Raw genomic sequence first — 6,613 nt, 5'->3', positions numbered from 1 at the left:
ATTTTCTCATATTTTCTTCACACCCAACTTCTACTTAGAAGTCATCACCTTGGGCAACCTCGGCTGATTAAAAACTGTCAGAGCAGTGTCGAAGGTATGGGACTCCCTGGTAAGCCACAGCACTGCATTAGCCTATAGGCATTACAGTAGAACCTACACACCCTTTGATGTCATTTTCCAAGCTGAGGGGGCAGTTTAGGATGCCAGCTCTTTCTTCAGTTCATAGTGTTTAAACCACTCCCTACCTCCCTCAGAATTCCTTCTCACCCAAAATGCCTTTACCAGAAAGTTTGTTTTCAATATAAAAAAAAAAACAAACATAAAGGTTAAAAGACACAAAACATACAAGAATAACCATCATAAAGCCTTTCACAATTTGTCATTTTTAGGTCAGAAAAACATTTGTGGTGACATGCATTGCACAATTTGGGTGGTGGGATGCTTCTGTCACATGTGCCCACACTACAAGCAACCCTGGGCTGCCTGTGCTGCTGATGGAGGGAGGCTTTGCAGCAGGGATCAGCCTCCCCTAGGGGAAGGCCAGCCTTTGATCAGGTGAATCCTTCACAAAACTAACTGTATTGAGCCAATCTACTGATTTTTAAGGACCAAGACAGTTAGCTCAGGTGGAAATGCCTGCACTGAAGATATTTGGACAATGTTGTCTTAAAAAGCTATGACAACAAGGAAGTTATGTGCACATTTCCACGGTACAGAACAAAGAAATACCTCCTGCATGCTTTGGGAGCCCTGTAGAGCTACTCCACTTTTCTGCTGTGGGAAGCAGGAGCCTTTTTTTAATGCCCCATATCTGTCCTTCTGTTGTGGTTTAACCCGGCTGGCATGGGGGAGAGAAACGGGAAAGTGAAGCCTGTGAGTTGAGATAAAGACAGTTTATTAAGACAGGAAAATAATAATGACAACAATAATAATAATAATAATGATAATAGTATTAATAATAATAATGTGTACGAAACAAGTGATGCACAATGCAATTGCTCACCACCCGCTGACCGATGCCCAGCCTATCCCCGAGCAGCTGGCCCCCCACCCCGGCCAGCCACCCCTATATATTGTTTAGCATGACGTTAGATGGTATGGAATACCCCTTTGGCCAGTTTGGGTCAGCTGTCCTGGGTCTGTCCCCTCCCAGCTCCTGCTGCACCCCTAGCCTGCTCGCTGGCAGGACAGAGCGAGAAGCCGAAAAGTCCTTGGCTTGGTGTAAGCACTGCTCTGCAACAATTAAAACATCAGCATGTTATCAGCACTCTTCTCATCCTAATCCAAAACATAGCACCCTACCAGCTACTAGGAGGAAAATTAACTCTGTCCTAACTGGAACCAGGACACCTTCTTAACTTCCTGGGCTGATAACTGCTGCCAATTGGAGTAGGGGATGGACGTGGTCTGAGAGATGCTCCAGTCCCTGTAATCAGCCAGCTGACCAAGAAACCTAGTGGGGTCCTGGATGCCCTTTCTTCTGAGCAGAGCAGGAGGGCAGATTGTTTCCTGGCTGTTCCCACACAGCCCAGCCAAGAAGTTAACTTTCGGTATTGGCAGCACCTAATGTTCACAACTCAGCTGCCAGGCTTCTGAAAACATAAAATTGGGTTAAAACGGAAAAGCTTAAAAATAACAATCAGCAAGATTCTTTTTTGTTGACTTCTGAGCTATAGGAGGGATTTGGCTTGTATTGTCAAGTGTTTCTTCAGGCCCAGCTTTTTTAAATACATGTGAAATTTCTACCCAACTATAGGTGGAGTTTCCAGAAGACTGCAGGCATCATGAGACTTGCAATGAGTTTGTGAAAGTTTAGAAGACAGGGAGTTGTGTTGGTTGTGATTTGCATTTGCTTAAAAAATATCGTCTTCCCAAATAGGGAGAAGCAGCAATATGGAGTGGTTTAGAGAAGTCATCAAATATGATAAATGATAAATCCTTTGCTAGCATGGCCAACAAATCAGAGGAAAGATCCAGTGCCCACCACATTTAACAACTATGGGAGATGTGAGGGGAAGGAATTCGCAAGTAGCCTTGCGTTGTTTGACACATCCCTGAACTAGAGATAATGAGGAAGTAAGCAGTACAAACAAGAACTTGAGCAAGGTCGAGATAAACAACTTGGCTGCAGTGTTAAAGATGAGCTTTGTGCAGTGGCCAACTGCTGGCTGGCTTGAGGTGCGTGTCCGAGGCTCTCTGACCAAGTGTATGACAGATACGGGCGTGTGAACAGCATATGGGGCTACGGGGAAAGTATATGTAGTGGAGAAAAAATGGCAATAAAGGCCTTCTGTTCAAGAACCATCGGGAGTCCGTGTCTTTCATCCCTTGGTGACCCCGACATGATCGGGAAGAGAGCAATGCTGAGAGAAGCATCTGAAGGGACCCCAGCCAAATGACTCAAGCTGACGGCAGGACTGCGGCTTTAATACCGGGACATCACCTCAAGAAGCAGGTGAGCAACTGGGGCATTAACTATGGGAGCTAATCTATCGGCTGAGGAGGAGGCAATAGCTAAGTTACTGACTCAACTCCTGGTAAAAAGAGGAGTGAAATATGACCCGTATAAAGTGAAACTACTGCTAAAGTTCTTACAAAAGAATGGGGCCCCGTCGACAGTTTTGGCGGTGTTTCATTTAAAAACTTGGGAAAATGCTGGGACAACTATATGGGACGCTGGCTTGCAGAAAACGGACTCCACAACCAGTAAGATTGTGAAGTAGGTATGTTTATTCAGCGCTGGGCAGCACAGGGGGTAGTCCTGCCAAAGTCGTGCACACCTGACGCGGCAATTTGCCTTGGTTATATGCAGCAAAGAGTTACATATGCATGACGTTTCACAATACGCCTATACATATTCATAACCTGTCCCCGCTTCATATTAAAATTAGTTCCAAGGAGTCATTTCCATAAACTCCCATCTGCGCTTGTGCAGTGTGTTCTGGTGGTGGTCGTCAGGGGTCGTGGGGATGAAGGTTGATGACTCTTCCTCATCACCGCTAGTTGACCTCTTGTCTTTGCGCAGACTCAGTTGCTCCATGGCTCTTTTCCATCCCCAGGACCAGTTTCTTAAGATAGGCTCACTCTCTTATTAGGAGACAGACCTTGGTAAGGGGCCCAAGGCTTCTTGCTTTAGTTAATTTGCACAATGCACCATAGTTAGCAAAGACACTAAGTAGCATCCTAGTTTAATGCCATCGGCACTCTGTCTCTACTTGATAAGATTCTCCTAACTCCCTCACAACGCTGCCTTGCGGGGAGATAGATACAACAGCTGCTGAGGTGATGACGACCTGGCACTTAGCGACTGAGACATTGAGATCATGGCAAGTGGATAAAAGGGAAACGACAGTGGCCACTCAGGCTATGCAGGTGGGTAAAATAAAAAGCGATGACTGCATACCGCCAGAGAAAGCAAACCTGATAGACTTGGGAATAGAGGCAGAGGCAATATCCCCACCCATGGCGGCCACTCCGCGCTCGACGTCAGCTGTCAGCTTCGGGCACCAGCCCACCGGCCCCGCCGCCGGCTGCTGCGTTTCTCAGGTTTGAGCGCCCGCCCGCCCGCACCGGACGCTGCCACGTTCCGTCCCCGCTCGCCGCCGCCCGCCGCCCGCCGCCGCCGCCGCTGCTGCCCCTCCCCCCCGGGCCGGCCTCCCCTCAGCCCGCCGGCCTCTCTGCCGCCGGCAGCTCGGCCAAGGATGTGGGTGGATCCCCTGAAAAGGCAGCCACAGATCTCAGCAGTGAAAACAAGAAACTCAATAAATTCCAGCAGCTGAAAAAGTTTTCAAAGAATGTGGTGCTGTAGGGGTTTCATTCCATGTTGGAATGTCATTAGTATCTCCAGGAACCTTCTACCTGGCTGCGTCAAGTGGTGTGGATATGACTGCAGTTCTCTTCAAACTTGGTTTCAGTGAATCATCGCTGCAATCTAAAAGGGCTGCTGGTACAAGCGCATTGGTGTTGGCATATGCTATTCACAAATTGTTTGCTCCAGTACGACTCAGCATTACTATAGTTTCTGTGCCATTTATTGTCCGATACTGCTGGAAGATTGGTTTCTTCAAACCTCCTACCCCAAATCTGTGGTAACGTCTTATTGGTTTTTACTGGCCCAACATGGGGCTCAAGGAATTTGAGATAAGGATGACAGTTGAGAGAAGTTCGGGCAAAACATGGACTGGATGTTTTTATGAACGTAAAAGTTGTGAAGAATTCAAGAAAGTTGTAATTGTGAGTGTTGTGGTTTAACCCGGCTGGCAGCTAAACACCACACAGCCGTTCGCTCACCCTCCCCCCTCCCTCTCTGGGATGGGGGAGAGAAACGGGAAAGTGAAGCCTGTGAGTTGAGATAAAGACAGTTTATTAAGACAGGAAAATAATAATAACAATAATAATAATAGTGATAATGATAATAGTATTAATAATAATAATGTGTAAAAAACAAGTGATGCACAATGCAATTGCTCACCACCCACTGACCGATGCCCAGCCTATCCCCGAGCAGCCCAGCCCCCCACCCCGGCCAGCCACCCCTATATATTGTTTAGCATGACGTCAGATGGTATGGAATACCCCTTTGGCCAGTTTGGGTCAGCTGTCCTGGGTCTGTCCCCTCCCAGCTCCTGCTGCACCCCCAGCCTGCTCGCTGGCAGGACAGAGCGAGAAGCCGAAAAGTCCTTGGCCTGGTGTAAGCACTGCTCTGCAACAATTAAAACATCAGCATGTTATCAGCGCTCTTCTCATCCTAATCCAAAACATAGCACCCTACCAGCTACTATGAGGGAAAATTAACTCTGTCCTAACTGGAACCAGGACAGTGAGGAATATGTTTCATGTTAGTGTGGTGAAGGGACGAGGGGTGGGGTGTGTGTAAATTGTCCACCTCGTTGGTGTTGTGATGATGTTATGTTTATTTTGGTGTGGGGAATTCTTTTTTTGATGTAAGTGAAGTTTGTGAAGATTGAGATAACTGTAAAGTAAAAGTATATTGTGATTATTCTTAAATATGCTTTTCACAGAGGCGAGGGGTGGAATGTAGTGGGTTTATGTGGCAAGGTTTTGGTAGCAGGGAGCCATAGGGGTGGCTTCTGTGAGAAGAATCTAGAAGCTGCCCCATGTTAGGTAAGGGCCCCGGTGCTGACCAGAGCCGAGCCAATAAGCGATGTTGTTTGAGCCTCTTTGAGAGCATATTTAAGAAAGAGGAAAAAACAACAACAAAAAAAAACAACATGCTGTGCCACACAGCAGCTGGGAGAGTGAAAGGAGTGAGAAACAGCCTTGCAGGTGCCAAGGTCAGTGAAGGAGGAGGGGGAGAGGTGCTCCAGGCGCCAGAGCAGAAGTCCTCTGCGGCCTGTGGTGAGGACCATGGTGAAGCAGGCTGTCCCCCTGCACCCCATGGAGTACCACAGTGGAGCAGGGTTCTGCGCTGCAGCCCCGCTGCCACGGTTACCACCGTGGACACCCTTTCAGCAAGAACCAGAGGGAGTGCCGGAGTGGATGCCTCCACAGTAACAGACGCCACTTTGTGGGGTACTCACGTTCATAAAATTCCATTGAACGTCAAAGGACCAAATGGGAATGACTGTAGTGTATTGCTGCTAGGACGATCAAGTACAACTTTGACCGGATTGTTTGTTTTGCCGGGGATAATTGATGCCGATTATAATGGACAAATCCAAGCTATGGCTTGGACACCGTCTCCACCATTGTCAATACCAAAGGGAACTAGAATTGCTCAGTTGATTCTTTTCTGAGCAGTAGTCTGCAGGACTTGGTTCAAGAACAACTTGAACAAGGACATATTGTTCCGACAAACAGCCATGGAATTCACCAGTGTTTGTCATCAAGAAGAACAGGAAATGGAGATTACTGCATGATTTGCGACGAATCAATGCAGTGATCGAGGACATGGGCTCCTTGCAGCCAGAAAAAAAAAAAAGAGAAAAAAAAAGAAAAAAAAGGAAAAAAAGAAAAAAGAGAAAAAAATAACAAAAGAAAAACGAGAAAAAAAAACAGTACCTTTGAAAATTGTATCGGACTCGCAATATGCTGTAAGTGTCGCTCAGCGCATTGAGAGGGCACATCTGAGACATATCCCAAAGGAAAACTTGTTTCTAAAATTTAAAGAGCTGACCCTGACTGCCCCAGTGCCTAAGGTGCTGGAGCAAGCACGGTTATCATAGAATCATAGAATCATAGAATCATAGAATATCCTGAGTTGGAAGGGACCCTTAAGGATCATCAAGTCCAACTCTTGATACCGCACAGGTCTACCCAAAAGTTCAGACCATGTGACTAAGTGCACAGTCCAATCTCTTCTTAAATTCAGACAGGCTCGGTGCAGTGACCACTTCCCTGGGGAGCCTGTTCCAGTGTGCAACCACCCTCTCTGTGAAGAACCCCCTCCTGATGTCGAGCCTAAATTTCCCCTGCCTCAGCTTAACCCCGTTCCCGCGGGTCCTGTCACTGGTGTTAATGGAGAAAAGGTCTCCTGCCTCTCGACACCCCCTTACGAGGAAGTTGTAGACTGTGATGAGGTCTCCCCTCAGCCTCCTCTTCTCCAGGCTGAACAGGCCCAGTGACCTCAGCCGTTCCTCGTACGTCTTCCCCT

This window comes from Anser anser (assembly GCF_964211835.1).
Source record: "Anser anser genome assembly, contig: SUPER_W_unloc_3, whole genome shotgun sequence".
Taxonomy (NCBI): Eukaryota; Metazoa; Chordata; class Aves; order Anseriformes; family Anatidae; genus Anser; species Anser anser.
Note: the sequence above shows the minus strand (reverse complement) of the source record.